The sequence below is a fragment of the Amblyraja radiata genome, chromosome 5 (genome assembly GCF_010909765.2).
Source record: "Amblyraja radiata isolate CabotCenter1 chromosome 5, sAmbRad1.1.pri, whole genome shotgun sequence".
Lineage (NCBI taxonomy): Eukaryota > Metazoa > Chordata > Chondrichthyes > Rajiformes > Rajidae > Amblyraja > Amblyraja radiata.
The window spans coordinates 24,489,272-24,511,515 of NC_045960.1; positions in this window are offsets into that span (position 1 = coordinate 24,489,272).

A 22,244-nucleotide genomic window follows, 5' to 3' on the forward strand; every position below is an offset into this window, starting at 1 on the left:
AACCAAGATATTGCTAATGGTTACACTCCTGTTATCACTTTGTTCCAGGATTTAGTTTCTTACACTTTGGCAAGCAGGCTCCAATGCCCTCCAGAAAGTCACAATTGTCAGATTTGATAAAACAAAAGAGCATTCTTCAAATGTCAAGTGAAGTACAAGTAGAGGCATATCCTCCCCCCCCCCCCCCCCCCCCCCCACTCCCGCCCTCCCCCCTCCCGATCCAAGCAAAACCAATAAAACCGGAGAGTAGCTCCCCCAAGTGTAATGAACAATTTACTGCGACACCACCATGCCAAGCAAGACATATCAATCAACACAAAAAGCTGAAGTAACTCAGCAGGTCGGGCAGCAACCTTGGAGAAAAGGGATAGGTGACGTTTCGGGTCGAGACACTTTCTCAGACCCAAAACATCACCTATTCCTTTTCTCCAGAATTACTGCCTGACCAGCTGAGTTACTCCATCTTTATGGGTCTATCTTCGGTTTAAACCAGCATCTGCAGTTCCTTCCTACACAAAATGGTAAAGGGACTTGCGTTGCAACTGAGGAAAATGAAGGTTCGACTGCACTTAGGATATTGTGTACAGTTCTGGTCACCACTATACATGAGTTGAACGGCAATAGAGAGAGTATAGAAGAAATTCATCAGGATGTTGCCAAGACTGAAGAGCTGTAGTTATAAAGAGCGATTGGATGGGCTGCATCTGTTCTTGATTAGTCAGGACATCAAAGGTTACAGGGAGAAGGCAGGAAAATGGAGTGGAGAAGGCAGGAGAATGGAGTTGAGAGGGAAATATAGATCAGCCATGATAGAATGGAGAACTGGACTCGATGGGCCGAATTACCTATTTTCTGCCTCTATGTAAGTAAGTAAGTAAGTTTTATTTATATAGCACGTTTTAAGTCAACTCGCATTGACACCAAAGTGCTTTACTTAAATTAAATAATAAGTTTCCATACAAACCATAGAAAAAGTTTAAAAAAATGAATATAATGGACACAACACATTATAGAGTTCAACACAAACGTCCCCCCACAGCAGAATCAAAAATTTCCAATGTGGGGAAAGGCACCAGAAAGTTAAGTCCTCTTCCTCTGTGAAACACCCGAGGTCGGGGCCCATTTGTGGCCTTGCAGCCAGTCCGATGATTTTCAGGGCCCTCTTGCCGTGAAGATGGAACTTCGGCGTCGGGTGAAACATTCCTCAGCGGCTCTGAAAAGTCTGGAGCGGCTGCCTCCTCCCCGGAGACCGCGGCACTCGTAGTCCTCAGGCCGCGCCGGTTGGAGCTCCGACCCTGGTGAACTCGATCCCTGGCTCTGCGGCGCACCAAATCCAGTGCCGCCCGCGGCCGGACGCCCGCAGCCCCAGCTCCGCGATGTTGGGATCGACGGCCACAGCGCTCCGGAGCTTACCGCACGGCGACCCGGTAAAGCATCGCCCGCTCCGTGTTGGTATCCCAGCGCTGCACCACCGCCGCCGAAGCTGTAGTCCCGCCCGGTCCCGACAGGAAACGCCGCTCCATTCTCGATGGTAGGCCGCGAGGACGGGGCGAAGAAGCAGCTTGGAGGGATGCTGCCTCTCCGACCAGGTAGGTGACTTAGAAATAAAGTTTCCCCCTTCCCCACTCCCACCCCCCCCACATAGAAGACCTCCACTAACATTTTTTAACAGGACTTAAAATAAAATAAAATTTAAAAAAGGTGTAGAGACGGACTGCGGGCAGGCTGCCATACACAGACGGCACCCACTCCTGCACATCCGCCATCTTGTGTCTTCCGATCTCCTTCATTCTGGACGTAAGATGTTAAATGGAGACCTAATAGCGATTTATAAATTGCTATCTGTAAATTTAATTTGTAAATTGTCCCCAGTATGTAGGATAGGGCAAGTATATGGGGTGATTGCTGGACAGCACAGACTCAGTGGGCTGAAGGGCCTGTTTCCATGCTGAATCTCTAAAGTCTAAACTAGTCTATCCTACCCAGCAACACAGTGGCAGTAGCTTCACTGTATAAACTGGCACAGTTGTAGATAATTACTGACTAACATCTTCTCAAAAAGTTTATGGTGGTCAATAAACTCCTGCCATTTTAATAATAATTAAAAAAAACAATTTGACATCATTTCACTGACCTGTTAGAAGCGAGCACAGAAGGTTGAGCATTGAGCTTATCATAGAGGGGTGCGTTTGGTGCCAGCAATACTGCCCAACTTTTTGCATTCTTGGAAGGCATAGTTCGAGTTTCATAATGCCCAGTAAAGTCTTTAAAGGATCACAACACAAATTGGTCATCTTCGGAATGGACTATTTCGGAATATTTCATTTCTTCAACACTGTTCAGCTTCTAGCCCAAAGACCGCTTATCAAAGCCACGACTTTTTCAAATCTCCTGTCCCAGCAGAAGAGTGGCTGCAGGGCATCTGTGAAACAAATGTGCTACACACATAGCGGACTTATGTAGTTTAGAAATGCAGCGCGGAAACAGGCCCTTCGACCCAAATCCACACTGACCAGCAATCACCCATACACTAGTTCTGTCCAACACACTATGGACAATTTACAGAAGCCTATTAACCTATTGGCCAATTAACCTACAAACCTGCACGTCTTTGGAGTGTGGGAGGAAACTGGATCACCCGGGGAAAACACATGCAATCATAGGGAGAAGGTACAAACTCTGTACTGACAGCACCCGGAGTCAGGATTGAACCCGGGTCTCTGGCTCTGTAATGGGCCTGTCCCTGTTAGGCGATTTTTTAGGCAACTGCCAGCGACTAGACTGTCGCCACATGGTCGCCGGGGTGTTGCCTGTATGGTCGTGAGTAGTCTCCTCAGACGCCCAAAGAGTCGTAGCGTCTTTCTGGTCGCCACTGGATTCTCAACATGTTGAAAAATGATCGGAGACAGTGGGCGACAGTGGGTTTGACGCCAATGAGTGTAGCTTGACTTCTCCTGAAGTAGGAGCTGCCGCACTTTAATTCAGTCAATGAATCCCATACATTCCTTCGTGACAGCACACACACACCTAAGTCCAGGGTTTCCTGCAGTTTGAATAGTAATTCTTCTTGGTGGAGCCAGCAAAGGGTTAAGATGCAAACGACTACATTATTTCAATTGAAATTATTTTCCAATTGCACATGTAATTGATTTTACTGTATTTTTAAATGCAAAAATTTAGAGTGACAAGGTGGCGCCGCGGTAGAGCAACTGCCTTACAGTGCCAGAGACCCGGGTTCAATCCTGACTACGGGTGCTTGTCTGTACGGAGTTTGTACGCCCTCCCCGTGACCCCGTGGGTTTTGTCCGTGATCTTTGGTTTCCTCCCACACTCCAAAGACGTGCAGGTTTGTAGGTTAATTGGCTTGGTATAAATGTAAATTGTCCCTAATGTGTGTAGGATAGCGTTAGTGTGTGGGAATCGCTGGTCTGTGCAGAGGGCCTGTTTGTGTGCTGTATCTCTAAACTAAAAACAAAAATGAATGTTCCTGATTTTGCCTTGTCACTGCTCTCCCACCAGGCTGTGGTAAATTCAGTTGCAACAGGAATGTTCCCTTTGCCAAGTCAACCAACTAATAAATAAGCTTTCAATTACCAATTTGGCTTTATTTCCTCAACACAACTTGTCAAGTTTATAAAATGTTACTGAAGAAACAAATGTTACTGAATAAACACAGAAAATAAGAGATCACTACCTGAGTAAACTTGAAACAGGTTGTCAGATAACGTGTTAAATTAACGTGTTAAATTAAGAAAACAATGTTTAAAACACACTAAAGAGAAAATGAATAAAGGTAAGTTATGGTTTATATACTTAAGTGTGGTAAATTTACATTTAATGAATCTGTGGAACAATCAAATAAATGAAGGTTATTGCAAGCACTTCCAGGCACTTTCCTTTTCTAAACAAGCTATTACTCATTTTAATCCCAGATCACTGTTGGGTGGGCAAGTTTTCCTTTCAGATAAACATTTCCCCCAAGATATCAGATGCAGGAAATTTTCTCTGCAAGAGGTTCATTATCGTTGTCACTGATGAGACGGTACCTGGAATACTGCCTCAAGCTTTGACATCCATATTTAAGAAGGGACCTGCTTGCACTAGAGACAATCCAGAGAAGGTTAATTAGATAGATTTTTGCAATTGAAAGGTTGGCCTATGACAGATGTTTGAACAGGCTTGTCGCTTATGCACGGGTATGCACAGAAGAAAGAGAGAGGGATGCAGCCCAGACCATCACAAAAACAACCTCCCTTGCATTGACTCCTTTTACAATTCACGATGCCTCGGCAAGGCTCACAGTAGAATTAAGGATGAGTCTCATCCCAGACACTCCCTCTTCTCCCTTCTCCCATCAGGCAAGAGGTGGTGGTGGCCCATCGGTAACTACGATGGCGGGTTGTGCAGTCTCCATTCTGATGCGTTCTAACGTGGCTCACGAGTCTTGTGTAGAGAAGAGGGCTGCACAAACCTGTGCATGAACGGCTTTAAGGTGGAGAAGCTGTTGCAATGTAACAACCCCACCCTCTCGGCCGCTTCATCACGGCTGGAGACTTCTTGGCTGCAGTGGATGGTCATGTCGTCTTTAGTGCTCTGACTGGCCCTTCGCATTCCACAGTGCGTTGCTATGTCGCCTTTCCAGCCGTTGGTTCATAAAGATCTCTTCCGACTGGTCCGCCAAAGCAGACTTTCCATGAAGGATGAGCACGTCCTACAGGTTGAATTGGACTACATGGTACCAGTTGCAAGGGGACACCTTGACCTGGCAGTACAGAGGTAAGAGGTACAGAGGTGTGAAAACACGCACCTCCAGATTCAGGGACAGTTTCTTCCCAGCTGTTATTAATCGACTGAACCATCTTATCACCAATTTGAGAGTGGTTCTGACCTACCATTTACCTCATTGGAAAACCTCAGACTATCTTTAAAAGGACTTTTAAAGGACTGGACGTTATTCCCTTTATCCTGTATCTGTGCACTGTTGACGGCTCGATTGTAATCATGGATAGTCTTTCCACTGACTGAGTAGCACGCAACAACGTGCTTTTCACTGTACCTCGGTACACATGACAATAAACTAAAATAAACTAAACTGGATGATATTATTGAATGGTGGAACCTGATGACATAGCTGGGCTTGCAACAGGTGTCTTCGATTCATCGAGGGATACACCATGAAAGGCGGCCCCTTGGTTGACCAAATCCATGCTGACCCTCAACTACCTGTTACCACTAATCCTACATTAATGGAAGATATTGGGAAAACCAATATCAGCACAATTGCGCAGCAGTAGAGTTGCTACCTTACAGTGCCCGAGACCAGGTTCAATCCTGACATCTGGTGCTGTCTGTACAGATTTTGTACATTCTCCCCATGACCATGTGGGTTTTCTCCGGGTGCTCCGGTTCAGACAATAGACAATAGGTGCAGGAGTAGGCCATTTGGCCCTTCGAGCCAGCACCGCCATTCACTGTGATCATGGCTGATCGTCCACGATCAGAACCCCGTTCCTGCCTTCTCCCCATATCCCTATCTTTAAGAGCTCTATCTAACTCTCTCTTAAAAGCATCCAGAGAATTAGCCTTCACTGTCTTCTGAGGCAGAGAATTCCACCGATTCACAACTCTCCGGGAGAAAAAGTTTTTACTCGTCTCCGTTCTAAATTGCCAACCTCTTATTCTTTAACTGTGGCCCCTGGTTGTGGACTCCCCCTACATCGGGAACATGTTTCCTGCCTTTAGCGAGTCCAATCCAGTAATAATCTTATGTGTTTCAATAAGATGCCCTCTCATCCTTCTACAATCCAGTGTATATAAGCCCAGTCGCTCCATTCTTTCAACATATGACAGTCCCGCCATCCCGGGAATTAACCTCGTGAACCTACGCAGGTTACTGCCCACATTCCAAAGACATGCAAGTTTGTAGGTTAATTGGCTTCTGTAAATTGTCCCTGGTGTATAGGATAGAACTAGTGTACGGGTGATCGCTGGGTGGCGTGGACTTGATGAGTGAAAGGGCCTGTTTCCATGCTGCATTTCTAAATTAAGTCTGCTGTATGTGTGGTGCATATGCTTCCCAGATGCCCTACAGCCATTCTCCTGTTGGGACCATTCGTCCATTTAAATGTCAGAGCTACCCTCTGAAAGCCTGCCGTATTGGGGGATTATGAAAGGTCAAGTTTCCTAAACACTCCATGTTCAAAGTTGGTGTGGAGTTTGGTTCAGGTTTGCATTTATGTTTAATATTGTCACGTGTTGCAAGGTACAGTGAAAAGCTATGTTTTGCCAGCCATCCCCTCAGATCAGATATACCATACACAAATACAATCAAGAACAATAGATAGAGCAAAGGTTTAGAGGGATATGGACCAAACGCAGGCAAGTGGGACTAGTAAGGATGGAGCATCTTGGTCGGCATGGTCTGGGCAAGGGACGAAAGGCCTGTTTCCGTGCTGTATGACTAATAATCCGATTAACTTTATGAGAAAAGGCAAGTCCAGATATTTAGGAGTCTCACAGATCCAAATATTGTAGCCATTTTGAAGCAGAAGCTTTCAAGCCTTTGGACAATTATATACCATTCATTAGACATGAGAGAAATATAGAGCATTAAACAGTGTTGGATAGGAACAGGCCCTTCAGCCCATAATGTCTGTGCTGACATGATGCTAAATTAAACTAATCTCTGCCTGTGTATGATCCACATCCCTCCATTCCCTGCATATCTTCAGTATGTGCCTAACTAAAAGCCTCTCAAATGCTCCGTCATTTCTGCCTCCACCACATCCCTTGCCAGTGCATTCCAGGCACCCACCACCCTCGGTGTAAATAAACCTGCCCCCTACTTCTTCTTCAAACTTTGCCGCACTCAACTTAAACCTATGCCCTCCAGGTTTTGACATTTCCACCGTGGGGAAAAAGGTTCCAACTGTCTACCCTATCTATAATCTTATATACTTCTGTCAGGTCTCCTCTCAATCTCCAAGGTGACAGAGTAAACAATCCACATTTGTTCAAGGAGAGTAAGAAACAACTGCAGATACTGGTTTAAACCGAAGGTGGACACAAAATGCTGGAGTAACTCAATGGGACCCGCAGCATCTCTGGAGAGAAGGAATGGGTGACGTTTCGGCCTAGATGCAGGAGATTGTTCCTGATGTTGGGGAAGTCCAGAACAAGGGGTCACAGTTTAAGGATAAGGGGGAAATCTTTTAGGACCGAGATGAGAAAAACATTTTTCACACAGAGAGTGGTGAATCTCTGGAATTCTCTGCCACAGAAGGTAGTTGAGGGCAGTTCATTGGCTATATTTAAGAGGGAGTTAGATGTGGCCCTTGTGGCTAAAGGGATCAGGGGGTATGGATAGAAGGCAGGTACGGGATACTGAGTTGGATGATCAGCCAGGATCATATTGAATGGCAGTGCAGGCTCGAAGGGCCGAATGGCCTACTCCTGCACCTATTTTCTATGTTTCTATGTTTCTATGCTGCCGGTCCTGCTGAGTTACTCCAGCATGTTGTGTCTACCACATTTGTTCAATCTCTCCTTATAATTAATTCTGCTTTTACATGAACTCACCCCGCTTCACCACAGCAAAGTGGTATCTTTCCTAAGCTTCTTCTTCTTTTCGTGTTCATCTTGTTACAAATGTTGACCTTGCTGTCATCGTCCGTCCTGAAAAGGACGCAAGCTTCCGGCGACAATCAGTGGGAGCCATCACTTGTCGCAGTAGATGATGGTGGTAGCAGAATTAGCTCAGGATACTTCCAGTTCCCAGCCCCGCGACATGGACGCTTCTGCTATGCGGCCATCTTTCCTAATGATGTAGCCTAACAACACCTTACAGTGGCATTTGGGGTGGCACAGTGGTGCAGCTGGTAGAGCTACTGTCTCACAGCACCAGAGACCCAGGTTCAATCCTGACCTCAGGTGCTGTCTGTGTGGAGTTTGCACATTGTCCCCGAGACTGGGTCTGTTTCCTCCGAGTGCTCCAGTTTCCTCCCACATCCCAAAGATGTGCAGATTTGTAGGTTAATTGGCCTCTGTAAATTGTCCCTAATGTGTGGGGAGTGGATGTGATAGTATCATACTAATGTGAATGGGTGATCGATGGTCAGCGTTGTCTTGATGGGCCTGTTTCTATGCTGTAATTTTCAATCGATCAAGATGGCCACCAGCCTAGTTCTTCTCACTTTTCTGTCTGCCCTGGGCCTTTCTCTGAAGCCAGATTCACTTGGTCTTGATGGTGTGAGTTAGAATTAGTCATAGAGTCCTACAGCATGGAAACAGGCCCTTCAGCCCAACTTGCTCATGCCAACCAACATTCCCCATCTACGCTAGTCCCACCTGCCTGCATTTGGCCCATATCTCTCTAAACCTATTCATGTACCTGTCTAAATGTTTCTTAAAGGGTGCAATAGTACCTGCCTCAACTAATTCCTCTGGCAGCTCATTCTGTACACCCACCACCCTTTGTGTAAAAAAAGTTACCCCTCAGATTAATATTAAATCTCCCCCTCCCCCCCCCCCTGCTCCCCGTCCCCCTGCTCCCCATCCCCCTCCCCCTCTTGCTCCCCCTCCCCTCCCCCTCTCGCCTTAAGTCCCCTGGTTCTCTATTCTCCGACTCTAGGCCAAAGACTCAATGCCTTTACCTGATCTATTACCTAACTGCAACATGACCACCCAACTTACATACTCAATACCCTGTCTGATGAAGGCCAATGTGCCAAATGCCTTCTTCATAAGTTCTAGGACTAGACATATGCCATTTGGCTCATCAAGTCTACTCCACCATTCAGTCATGGCTCAACTACATTTCCCTCTCAACCCCATTCTCCTGCCTTCTCCCCGTAACCCCAGACACCCGTACTAATCAAGGACCTGTCCAACTCTGCCATAAAAATAACCATTGACTCGGCCTCCACAGCCGTCTGTGGCAATGAATTCCACAGATTCACCACCCACTGACTAAAAAAATTCCTCCTCTTCTCCTTTCTAAAGGTACATCCGTTTATTCTGAGACTATGGCCTCTGGTCCTAGACTCTCTCACTAGTGGAAACATCCTCTCCACATCCACTCTATCCAGGCCTTGACCTATCTACCAGTGAAGCCCTTTCTCCTTTATGTTTTCTGCAATGTTGCATCAATCAGTTTTTGCGATCAGGCTCATGAGGCACTGCAGAGTGAGCTGGCCGCTGGGCTGGTTTTCCATCTCGCCCATTTAAAGTTGCCCCAGGGTCTCCAGTGCACGATGGAAACTGAACTAAATATATTTGCCAGGCACCCGCCTGTTTCACACAGCTGTGCTTCCAAGTGGAGTTAGTGGAACCATTAAAACCAGCACCCGCACCCGGTGAATTAAACAAGCTTACTCAAAATCCCCTCGGTTTAAACAGCTGACTGCCCTCTCTCCTCTCCAGGTGTGGAGGTTTAAAAATCGAGGCAGCGTTACCCAAAAATACTTAGCTATCCTTACACTCACCTACACCTGCAATGGGAGTATTTAACTGAATAGCTTCAACACACTCCCTACATCTGTGGCCTTGACTCAGGCTGGGCTGCAAATTGAAATACCACTGTTGCTCAGCTGAAGTAAAAACCCATCAGTAATCCTCTTTAAACTGACCTTTATCCAAACAGGAAGTTGACCTTTGACACCCAGAGATGTAAGGCTACACCAATGGAAATTTCATTATCCCTGCTTCAGCCGTACTGAGTGAAATTTAATTGTGTAATTATCTGGGTGACTGAATGTGTAAAAGTTTATGATGTGCCAGTTAAATGAAGCAGTGTGTCCGTGTGCACCGTTCAACTTGTTACATGATTTAAAGCTCAAAGGGACATTTTTACGAAGATACCTGTGGAACTTTAAAGGAAAATTCAGCATATGTTGGCAGAATTGGTAAACAGGATAAACACGAGTGAGAACCATTTAACTGCCTGACATGGTTATTATCTGCCGTGATCGGTCTTTAAACAAATGCCTTTGGAACTTCTCGCAAAGTTAACATTCATATTTAGCTGATGTATTTTGTTATGTTCAATGAGACTGCTAAACCATTGTAGGCCCCCTTCTGCCCCGTAGCCTGTTCATAAAGTGTCTTCTTGCCAATTCTAACTCACTTTCTTCACAACTGCTCCAGTGTTACTTCTCCAATGTATTTCCAGCCGTCCCTCTGTGCAAGACTGGGCCAGCAAGTTACACATTGTCATCATTTTCCATCCGCTCACAGCATATTATCTGCTGAGAGCTAGTTAAACACGACATGCAACACTTCACAGTTATAAAAACACTCTGGGTGATATCATTGGACTTGAGTCATTAGGCTTTAGAGATGCAGTGCAGAAACAGGCCCTTTGGCCCACTGTGTCCATGCAGACCAGCCACCAACCTTTACAGCAACACTATCCTGCATACTAGGGACAATTTACTATTTCACCAAAGCCAATTTTCAATACAGAGTGTGGTGGGTATGTGGAATGAGCTGCCAGAGGAAGTGATAGAGGCGGGTACAATTACAACTTTGATTAAGAGAAATTCAGACAGGTACCTGGATAGGATAAGTTAAGAGGGCCATGGGTCAAATGCAAGCAAATGGGACTAGACCAGCCTGGTTGACATAGATGAGTTGGGCCAAAGGGCCTGTTTTTGTGCTGTGTTAATCTATGACCCTATGACTACGAAGGAGTGGCAACTCCTTACATCGGTATAATCTATTATCCTGGGCTACAGATGAAGTTGTGCCTTTACAGTGCAGGCATGGAGCATATCAAATGTGGACAGGAACCGGCCCTTCGGCCCACAGCTGCTACACCAAACATGATGCTAAACCCAGATATATCAACCGCCCAAAGTGGAGCCCGGACGTATAAAATACAGGCTCTGCCGAATGAACAGCCAAATGCTGCACACCCTTTTTCATATATAATTAAAATTCACAACTCAGCCCAATAAGTTTAAAACAAAATCAAGCATTCAGATGCAAGCTTAGCATCTGACAGAAACCTGTGCTAAAATGTAGGCCAGTCTATCACACAAACCAGCGACTTCACTGGCCCTGTACTCACTGCTGTGTACAAGAATGAGGGGGAACCTCATTGAAACTTACCGAATAGTGAAAGGCCTGGATAGAGAAGATGCAGAGAGGATGTTTCCACTAATGGGCAAGTCTAGGACCAGAGGCCACAGCCTCGGAATAAAAGAACACACCTAGAAAGGAGACGAGGAGGAATTGTATTTTGTCAGAGGATGGTGAATTTGTGGAATTCATTGCCACAGATGGCTGTGGAGGTCAAGCCGTTAGGTATTTTTAAGGTGGAGATTGACACATTCTTGATGAATAAGGGTATCAGGGGTTATGGGGAGATGGCAGGGGAATGGGGTTGAGGGAAAGATAGATCAGCCACGATTGAATGGCGGAGTAGATTCAATGGGCCGGATGGCCGAATTCTGCTCCTATCACCTGTGAACCTATGAACTTATTTACTCTTCATACTAGTTCAGGAAAGTGGCCAAACAAAATCAAGGACCTTTGTCAATCTCCCTTCTCCTCGCTCACGTCATGCTGATCCATCTCCCTCTCCACCCCATAACCCCTGACACCCATACTAATCAAGAATCTATCTATCTCTGCCTTGAAACTATCCATTGACTTGGCCTACATAGCCTTCTGTGAAGTTGAGATGTTGGTGTGCTTTCTTGGCAATTGCTTCGATGTGGCTGGTCGAGAACAAATTGCTAGTGATATATATTGCTTGGAACTTGAAATTGCTGGTGATATTTATTGCTGGGATATTTGATTTGTTCATTATCATGAATGTTTATTGGTTTTGGTATTGATATTATTGCACCATTATGTGCACCATCACAGTGAAAGGCTTTTGTTTGTGTGATATCCAATTAAATCAACTCATACTATACATGAGTACATAATACCATAGATAGTGCTAAGAGAAAAATATCAGAGTGCAGAATACAGTTTAAGCATTATATAGCACTTTACTGTACTTACCAAGAAAAAGTCAAATCTCCCAATGAGGTCGGTTGTAAGATTAGACTATAGTTTTTGGGAGAACTATTCAGTAGTTTGATACCAGAGGGGAAGAAGCTGTTCTTGAATCTGGTGCTATGTAGTCTCCGCCGGCTATCCAGAGCCTCCTGCAGCTGCAGTAAAGACGCGATGGCGCAGGAAGGGGCAGGACAAATGAGACAACAAGTTCCTGCCCATGGCTTTTAACTCTGTTGGATCAGGTTTAATTCATAATAACTCATAGGCTCATTGGTAATTTTAATGTAAACTCCTATCCAATATGAAATTAGTTAAATGAGCACTGATGTATAATAAAGTGGAAGAAACTAATATTAATGCTGAATATCCAAATAACTCATGTTCTAAAATGGGGAGAGGTGCCACTAAAAAATGTTAACAATGACTAGTAACTACTTCTGTGAATGGCTAAATGGTTGGCACAGTGGTAGAGGTGCTGCCTTAAAGTGCAGGAGACATGGTTTAATTCTGTTACACGGTGCTGTCTGTACGCAGTTTGTATGTTCCCGCTGTGACCTGCGTGGGTTTTCTCCGGGTGCTCCGGTTTCCTTCCCCACTCCAAAGACGTACAGGTGTAAGTTATTGGGGCAAATCCTCCAAAATTATAAAAGAACTCAGGGATGATGACCATGGACATTTTTAAAACAGACTTGCTGGCTGCAAAGAAAAAAAACCCCAATCCACAAAGGAAGAACCAGTTTCGAAACTGCCTGTGGGCCTGGGCATTACACCACTCTGCGAATGGTGTGAACAGGAAAGGCTGAGACAGAGATAAAGAGATTATCTTGGAAACACAAAGGAAGGAACCGAGCCTCAGCAGATGGCAGTGAACAGCCCAGCAGCAACACAATCACCATCGTGGATGACCCATCCATCGGGACAATGGGAGCCCATCCAGGTGATGGGATAACGATCAGGCTGAGGTATCATGACCTCAGCAAACCCATTATCATCGGAAGCCTATTGTTCATGCCAGATCGAAACTGGGAATCATCGAAAGACCCTTTTGTCCAGAGGACCACCTGGGGGGTTTCAAGGGAGAAACTCGGGTATAAAAAGCAGGAGTCAAGCCAGAACTCGTTCTCTTTTCTGCTCTGTTGGACGCCTCCTGACCCTGTATCGATCCAGCTGTACTGTGATTTAGCCTTGGTGAAGCTGTACTGTGATTTAGCCCAGACGATTTGGTGAAGTTCCCAAAATAGGGTAGAGGTTGAGGGAAGAAGGGGAAAGGGGGTGTACTTGTAAGTAAAATTGTGTAAAGTAAGTTTTACGACGTGCCCGATAATTTTCCTTCCATAGTCTTAGTTTAAAGCATAAGTTTAGCCACGAAGGTAGCAGGGAGATCAGTGTGTGGCCAGGATGGTGTGGGTCTTTGATGATACTGCCAGCCTTTTTGAGGCAGCGACTGCGATAAATCCCCTCGATGGAAGGAAGGTCAGAGCCGATGATGGACTGGGCAGTGTTTACAGTGTTTTGTAGTGTTGGTGAGATTCGATTTCTCATTGTTTAATAAAGCCTGTAAATTTTAGACTTGCTTTGAGTCTGTCTTGGTTTCTGTTTTCTCTCATCAGCACTCTCTGGTCAAGTCAACCTTTTTATCATATCCCACCACAATTCCGAGGTCTAGAACCCAGGGGAATCCCTTTTGTTGTATTCTCTCTCTTGGGAACCGCTCGAGTGGAGTGGTGGCCGATTGACCCTCCGACAAGGGAGAGAATAACTCGGGCAGTGGGGCCCGAAGTGGAGTAAAGGGAACCAAAACCCCTACACAGGTTTATGGGTTAATTGGCTTCTGTAAATTGAAATTTGTCCCTAGTGTGCAGGATAGTGCTAGTGCATGGGGTGGTCGCGGGTCGGCACGGAATCGGTGGGCCAAAGGGCCTGTTTCCACATTGTATCTCTAAAGTCTAAAGGCTAAATCACAGTCCATACCCATAAAACCCCGTGCACCTGCAAATATTTTAGACTTTTACATTCAGCGGCATACCAGTGTTTTGTTGTAGAGGGAGTGCAGAGAAGGTTCACCAGACTGATTCCTGGGATGTCAGGACTGTCTTATGAAGAAAGACTGGATAGACTTGGTTTATACTCTCTAGAATTTAGGAGATTGAAAGGGGATCTTATAGAAACTTATAAAATTCTTAAGGGGTTGGACAGGCTAGATGCAGGAAGATTACTCCCGATGTTGGGGAAGTCCAGGACAAGGGGTCACAGCTTAAGGATAAGGGGGAAATCCTTTAAAACCGAGATGAGAAGAACCTTTTTCACACAGAGAGTGGTGAATCTCTGGAACTCCCTGCCACAGAGGGTAGTCGAGGCCAGTTCATTGGCTATATTTAAGAGGGAGTTAGATGTGGCCCTTGTGGCTAAGGGGATCAGAGGGTATGGAGAGAAGGCAGGTACGGGATACTGAGTTGGATGATCAGCCATGATCATATTGAATGGCGGTGCAGGCTCGAAGGACCGAATGGCCTACTCCTACACCTAATTTCTATGTTTCTATGTTTCTAAATAAGACCTTTTGAGAGAAGCTATAATACTAACAGTGTAAGTAAAGTTTTCAAAGCACAGATGTTGTAATCTTATTATTACTACAGTACAGAAAAGTTCCCATCTCAATAGCTGCACATAATAGACATTCTCATTTACACCATAAATAACCCTCCACTGTACTAACCTTTTGACCTTTCCAGCACACTGTAGGTCCCAGAAGCCAAGACACTTATCACACCAAATAAAATCCATGTATTACTAATTCTCATCAACATAAGTAAGATTTATGAAAGAACTTTCTTCGTACTGCGAAGAAACTAGCTATATCTTTTCAAGTTGCCTCATTTCATTCAAGTGTGGTGACTATGTAAGAGCTCAGGAATTCTGTAATATCAGTTCTTAAAAGGTCACATTTCCCAAGCGTAGCATCAGAGTTGGCAGTCCAGTCAGCAAATGCGATTATTGTATATTATGTGTCAGAAGTTTTAATATTGTAGTGGGAAAAGAAGGCCAATTGTTCTTATAAGGAAAAATTCATTTACATTTTGTTTTCATTTTCCAAATAAAGGTGTAAAATAACCCAGCGGCCAAGTTAAAAATAAAGCCGCAGAGAATGGGTACTTTTTAAGCCAAACATTCTTTGATTGAAGCAAGAGAAATCCAAGCCAGCAGAGGGAATTCTTTCACTTGTTATCCTGCTTTCATCCCACACATCTGAGGAAGTAAAATGAAAATTTCCTGGCATCCTGGGGTAATAAAATAATCCCAATCTTCTTGTGAAACCACATTAATGCCGATTCTTAACAGAGGCCCTTTGAGAAATGTGACTGGTGTCTTTCCCAGATGAGATGGGAATTTACGTGTGGGTATGAAAAACAAAACTGAATAAAATAATAATCTGGGGCATCCTGAAAGGACAGTTAAATCCTAACTCAGATAGAAACTCCAAATGCTGGAAGATCTCAGCAGGACAGGCAGCATCTGGGGAGGGAATTGACAGGATTAGCATTAGGGTTATGTTTATTATTGTTACGTGCACCAAGGTACAGGTTTGGACGTCGGAGTGCCAACATCCCGGCGAGCGGGCCTGAGCGGCGAGCTGCCCATAGCGGCGACTGCGGAGGGCTCCGGAGGCCCCGACCACGGGTAAACATCAGAGGAAGATGACTGACTTTGGTGCCTTCCCTCACAGTGGGAAACGTTTGATTCTGCTGTGTGGGGATGTTTTATGTTGGACTCTATCGTGTGTTGTGTTCTTTATTTTATTGTATGGCTGTATGGTGATGACATTTCACTGTGCCAACTGGCACATGTGACAAATAAATGTATCTTGTATCTTTTATCTTGTATCTTGACTATGGGTGCTGTCTGTGTGGAGTTTGCACGATCTCCCTGTGGCCACGTGGGTTTCATCCGGGTGCTCCTGTTCCTCCCACATTCCATAGACGTGCGGGTTTGTAGGTTAATTCGCTTCTGTAAATTGTACCCTAGAGTGTAGGATAGAACCAGTGTATGGGGTGATTGTTGGTCGGCATGGACTGGGTGAGCCGAAGGGCCTGTGTCCACGCTGTATCTCTAAACCAAAAATCATATATATCATAAATACAATCGAGTCAAACTCTCCTACAATATATGGAGCAAAGGGTAAGATACAGAGTGCAGAACATAGTTCTCAACATTGTAAGGCATCAGTTCCATAGGCAAAGCCCAAGTCCACAATGAGATAGAGGTGAATTGGACCCCAGCTTAAGGGAGGACCATTCAGAAGCATGATAAGAGAGGGATTCAGGCATCATTTCCGGTGGGAAACCTTTCTCAAACATTTTGTTAGTGTCTGAGACCTGAAGCCTGGTCTGGGCCAGTAGAGGTCAGCCTGCCAGACCACAACGGCACCTCCTTCTTCAGCGGGTTTGATGGTAATATTGAGATTGTTACTGAGTGAGCGGAGGGCAGTGTGTTCAGTGAGATTGGAGTGGATAAGGGGAATGGAAAAGCCGAGATGGTTGATGTCACGCCGGAAGTTGGAAAGGAAAAGGTTTAGAGAGAGACGAAGGCCGGCAGAAGGCGTCCAGGAGTAAAAGGAATGCTGGAGACTGTTTTTATTTCTTTAAACTGAGATAACATTTAGTCTGTAATGCTGCAGAGTGCTGCAAAGATTTCCAGTCAGATCTTTGTCGCCTTCTTCCCAAGATTTTATTTTTTCTCAACAAGAACTTTCAAAACAAAGAATGATAATTCATGTTTCCTTTATTGATGACAATAGACAATAGACAATAGGTGCAGGAGTAGGCCATTCGGCCCTTCGAGCCAGCACCGCCATTCAATGTGATCATGGCTGATCATCCCCAATCAGTACCCCGTTCCTGCCTTCTCCCCATATCCCCGGACTCCGCTATTTTATAAGAGCCCTATCTAGCTCTCTCTTGAAAGCATCCAGAGAACCTGCCTCCACCGCCTTCTGAGGCAGAGAATTCCACAGACTCACCACTCTCCGTGAGAAAAAAGTGTTTCCTCGTCTCCGTTCTAAATGGCTTACTCCTTATTCTTAAACTGTGGCCCCTGGTTCTGGACTCCCCCAACATCGGGAACATGTTTCCTGCCTCTAGCATGTCCAAACCATTAACAATCTTATATGTTTCAATGAGATCTCCTCTCATCCTTCTAAACTCCAGAGTCCTGCCATCCCGGGAATTAACCTTGTAAAGCAACGCAGCACTCCCTCAATAGCAAGAATGTCCTTCCTCAAATTAGGGGACCAAAACTGCACACAATACTCCAGGTGTGGTCTCACTAGGGCTCTGTACAATTGAATTGAATTGAATTGAATCCTTTATTTGTCATTCAGACCTTTCGGTCTGAACGGAATGTTGTTGCCTGCAGCCATACATGTAATAATAACAAAACACAATAAACACAAATTAACATCCACCACAGTGAGTTCACCAAACACCTCCTCACTGTGATGGAGGCAAAAGTCTTAGAGTTACTGTCTCTTCCCTCCTCTTCTCCCTCTGCGCCGAGGCGATACCCCACCGGGCGATGGTAAGTCAGTCCCGCGGTTCAAGCTCCGCGGCCCGGGGTGGTCGAAGCTGCCGCCCTCCAGTCCAGCGGACGCAGCTGTTGCAACGGGTGCTCCGGAAAACAGGCACCAGCCAGTGACCTGCGAGCTCCCGACATTTTCCTCCACTGGCCCGCGGCCGAGCCCCGGATCCAGGTCGCCGCCGCCAGAACGCCGCCTCAGCCGCCGGAGCACCGTCTCCGCCCCGCACCGGGCCGCCCACACGGCAGCGTCTCAGCCCCGCACCGGGCTGCCCCCACTGGAGCGCCTTCCAGCCGTGAGCTGGTCCGCCCTCACCGGAGCGCCTTCCAGCCGGTAGCCGGGCCGCCCACACAGCAGCGCCTTCCAGCCCCGCACCGGGCTGCCCCCACGGGAGCACCTTCCAGCCGGGAGCCGGGCCGCCCACACGGCAGCGCCTTCCAGCCGGTAGCCGGGCCACCCACACGGCAGCGTCTCAGCCCCGCACCGGGCTGCTCACACGGGAGCGCCTTCCAGCCGGTAGCCGTGCCGCCCGCACAGGAGTGTCTCAGCCCCGCGCCGTCCGCCCTCACCGGAGCGCCGAGTCGTGCCGCTACCCGGACGTCGCCACAGCTCGAAGACGGCCAGCCTCGCGTTGGTGAGTCCTGGCTGGCTCTACCTCCGGACCCTCGAGGTCGGTCGCAGGTTGGAGGCCGCCAGCTCCGCCATTAGGCCTCAGCGCAGACGGGGGAAGAGAAGGGGAATACGACAAAAAAGTCGCATTCCCCCAAAGGGAGAGGCAGAAAGCCCTGTTTCACCCTCCCCCCACATACATAACACCACCTAATAACCAAAAAAATTACTAAACTAGACAAAAAAAACAACACTAAAAAGTAAAAACAGACAGACTGCAGGCGAGCCGCAGCCGTATCACAGCGCCGCCACTTCCGGAACTGCAGAAGGACCTCTTTGCTCTTATATTCGATTCCTCTTGTTATAAAGGCCAACATGCCATTCGCTTTCTTCACTGCCTGCTGTACCTGCATGCTTACTTTCATAGACTGATATACAAGGACCCCCAGATCCCGTTGTACTTCCCCTTTTCCCAACTTGACGCCATTTAGATAGTGAACTTCTTTGTTTTACAATTATGGCATATTACATGTTAGAAGTTTCTTTTTTTTTTTTTTAATATTTTATTTTATTAGAAGTAAGTACAGTCATATGGCACCAAAGTGCCTAATATATATTTTCATAATACATTTTATGTACAACTTCTTTTTTTTTTTTGCTACATTGAAAAAAGATTAGAATAAGAAAAAGAAGTTAGATAGTAAAGGATAGAAAGATGTGAAATATATAGTGTGTGAAAAAAGAAAACGAGTAAATGAAGAAAGTTGAGAGAGAAAATAGAGAAAATAAAATAAAATAAAAAAGAAAAGGAGATCATTATTTATAATCTTGACCAACCCTCGTCCAGTCCTGAAACAGTTATTTTTTACAATTGTGTTGCACCATATGATTCCAAAAAAACGACGAATGGAGACCAACTCGTTATGAATTGGTCTGATTTATCCATTAGGAGGAATCGCATTTCCAACATACTTGCAATCCACATTTTAAGCGTTGGTATTGATGTACCCTTCCAAAATTTAAGAATTAATTTTTTTGCTATTATTAAACCATAGTTAAGGAATAGATTTTGAGATATGTTCAATTTATTCCCATCTTCCATTACACCAAATATAATCGTTTCAGTATTAGGTTCCATTCTTGTCTTGAATAATTTTGTAAATATTTCAAAAATATAATTCCAAAATCTATAAAGTTTTATGCAGGAAACTAAGGAGTGTGTTATAGTTGCCTTTTGGGCTAGACATTTATCACAAGTGGCGGATATATTTGGATAAAATTTGTTCAATCTTGTTTTTGAATAATATAATCTATGTACAATTTTAAATTGAATTAGATTATGTCTTACATTAATTGAACATTTGTGAATATATATCAGGTATTTTTCCCATTTAACCTTCGTAATTTTTATCATTAGTACCCGTTCCCACTCTTCTCTAAGTACCTCTGTCGATGGTAGGTCTATATTTAGAATACTATTATATAAATATGATATTAATTTTTGTGAGCCAGCTTCAATATTCATTGCTTCTTCCAATAAGTCAGGAGTTACTTTTTGATATCCTTGTATATATTTTTTCACGAAATCGCAAATCTGAAGATATTTAAAATATTGGTTGTTTTTCAATTTAAATTTTAATTGTAGTTGTTGGAATGATAGTAGGTTTCCCATTTCGTACATATCCCCGATCCTTCTAATTCCGAGACTTTCCCATTGATTATATGTCTTATCAATAAGAGATGGTTTAAATAAAGGGTTATTCGCTATTGGCATTAACAGTGATAAATTTCTTAATTTTAAAGATAATTTTATTTGTTTCCAAATTCTTATTGTACCATATATAATTGGGTTCTTCTTATATATTGTGTTATTCAGTTTCTTTGGGGAGAAGAGGATCGTTCCTATATTACAAGGATGGCAATCCTCCTTCTCCATTTTTATCCATTCTGTCTGTTGGGTAGAACTATCCAACCAATAAATCATATTCTTAATAATGCACTGCCCAGTAATAATACATAAAATTCGGAAGTGAAAGTCCCCCGACCTCTTTTGATTTACATAAGTGTTTTTTTGTGATTCTATGTGATCTATAGTCCCAAATATAATTAGTAATATTAGTATAATTTAAAAAATATATATTTTGGTATATATACCGGTATAGATTGAAATAGGTATAGTAATTGTGGTAGGAAGATCATTTTTATTGCATTTATTCTACATAATAATGATAAGGGAAGTGTTTCCCAAAATTTAATCAACGTATTAAGTTTATTTAATAAAGGTATGAAATTAGCGTTGAATAATGCTTTATATTTTCTAGTAATCTGAATACCCAAATATTTAAATTTTTCTGTTGCGATTTTAAAGGGGAACTTCAGTAATTGTGTAGGTTCTTGAGGTTTTAATGTCATGATTTCACTTTTATTCCAGTTTATTCTATATCCAGAAAAAGACCCAAATTCCTCTATTAAGTTTAATAAATTTGGTATGCTCGTTTGTGACTTTGTAATATATAAAAGTTTATCGTCTGCATATAATGAGATTTTATTCTTTGAGTCCCTGGTATTATAGCCCTGAATATTCGAATGAATTCTTATACTTTCAGCCAGGGGTTCTATCATAAGGGCAAATAGCAGGGGTGATAGTGCACATCCCTGCCTATTACCCCTTGATAGTTGAAATTTTTGAGATAACATGTTATTAGTTAAAATTCTTGCCATTGGTTTATCATATAATAATTTTACCCATGTTATAAAATTCTCTCCCATATTAAATTTTTGTAGTACTTTATATAAGTATTGCCACTCTACCTGATCAAATGCTTTCTCTGCATCCAAAGAAATAATTGATATATCTTCTTCCTCTACTTTATGCGAGTACATTATATTAAACAGGCGTCTCAGATTATTAAATGAGTATCTCTTAGGTATAAACCCCGCTTGATCAGGGTTTATCAATTTACTAATATATTTGCTTAATCTTCTTGCTAAAATCTTTGCTAAAATTTTCTGATCTGTATTTAAAAGTGATATAGCTCTGTATGAGCCCGGATCTTCTAAATCTTTATCTTTTTTTGGAATAAGCGTAATAGTTGATTCTGTTAGTGTTTCAGGTAGTTTGTTTTCTTTAAAAGCATGGGAGTATAAATTAAATAAATAAGGGGTTGTTATCTCCTGAAATTTTTTATAAAATTCATTATTAAAACCATCTGGTCCCGGTGTCTTACCATTTTGCAGCGATTTTATTGTTTCACCTATTTCTTTGATTGTAATTTGAGCTCCTAGTTCCTCTTGTTCCAAAAGGTCCAGTATTGGAAGATTACAGTTATCTAGAAAAAAATGTATTTTACTATCTTCTATTTTAATTTTAGATGTTAGAAGTTTCAATAAGAAGATGGGAAAAAAGTCTGATCACAGGAACAGGTCCTTGGGCCCACGAATGTTTGTGCCAAACAAGAACCCAAGATCAACTGATCTCATCTGCCTTTACATGATCCATATTCCTCTATTCCTGTACTTCTATGTGCCCATCTAAAAGTCTCTTAACCTGTTCAGTGCCACCCCCGAGTATACACGGGTCATGGCCAATAGTGGCAGTGACAGGTTAAACGCCACTGTCGTATCTATCATGATTCTTCATACATTTACCTTCATTTTTCATCGTTAGAACATACTTTATTATTGCCCCACCAGGTAAGATTGGGCCAATATCAGTCCTTTGGCAACATTATTGTACTATAACATTTTTAGAGAGTGGCTAATGAAGAACCTGTGGAGAAAGGTCTAATGGTAAAATCATTCAGTAGGAGATAATGATGCAATGCTACCATTAGTGGACTGAATATAGAGAGAGGCAGAAGGTGGTGGAACAGTAATTGAGGCCAGGGTCACCTTCTATTTAGTGACAGAAGGAATGAAATTAGGTTAATGCTGTAGAACAAAAGGCTTTCAATTCAAATGAGAATGGTGAGTTTGGAAAATGAGGAGAAGGTCTAAACGAGACTCCAGTTGTATGGTTTGGGAGAGATAAATTCATAAGTTATAGGAGCAGAAT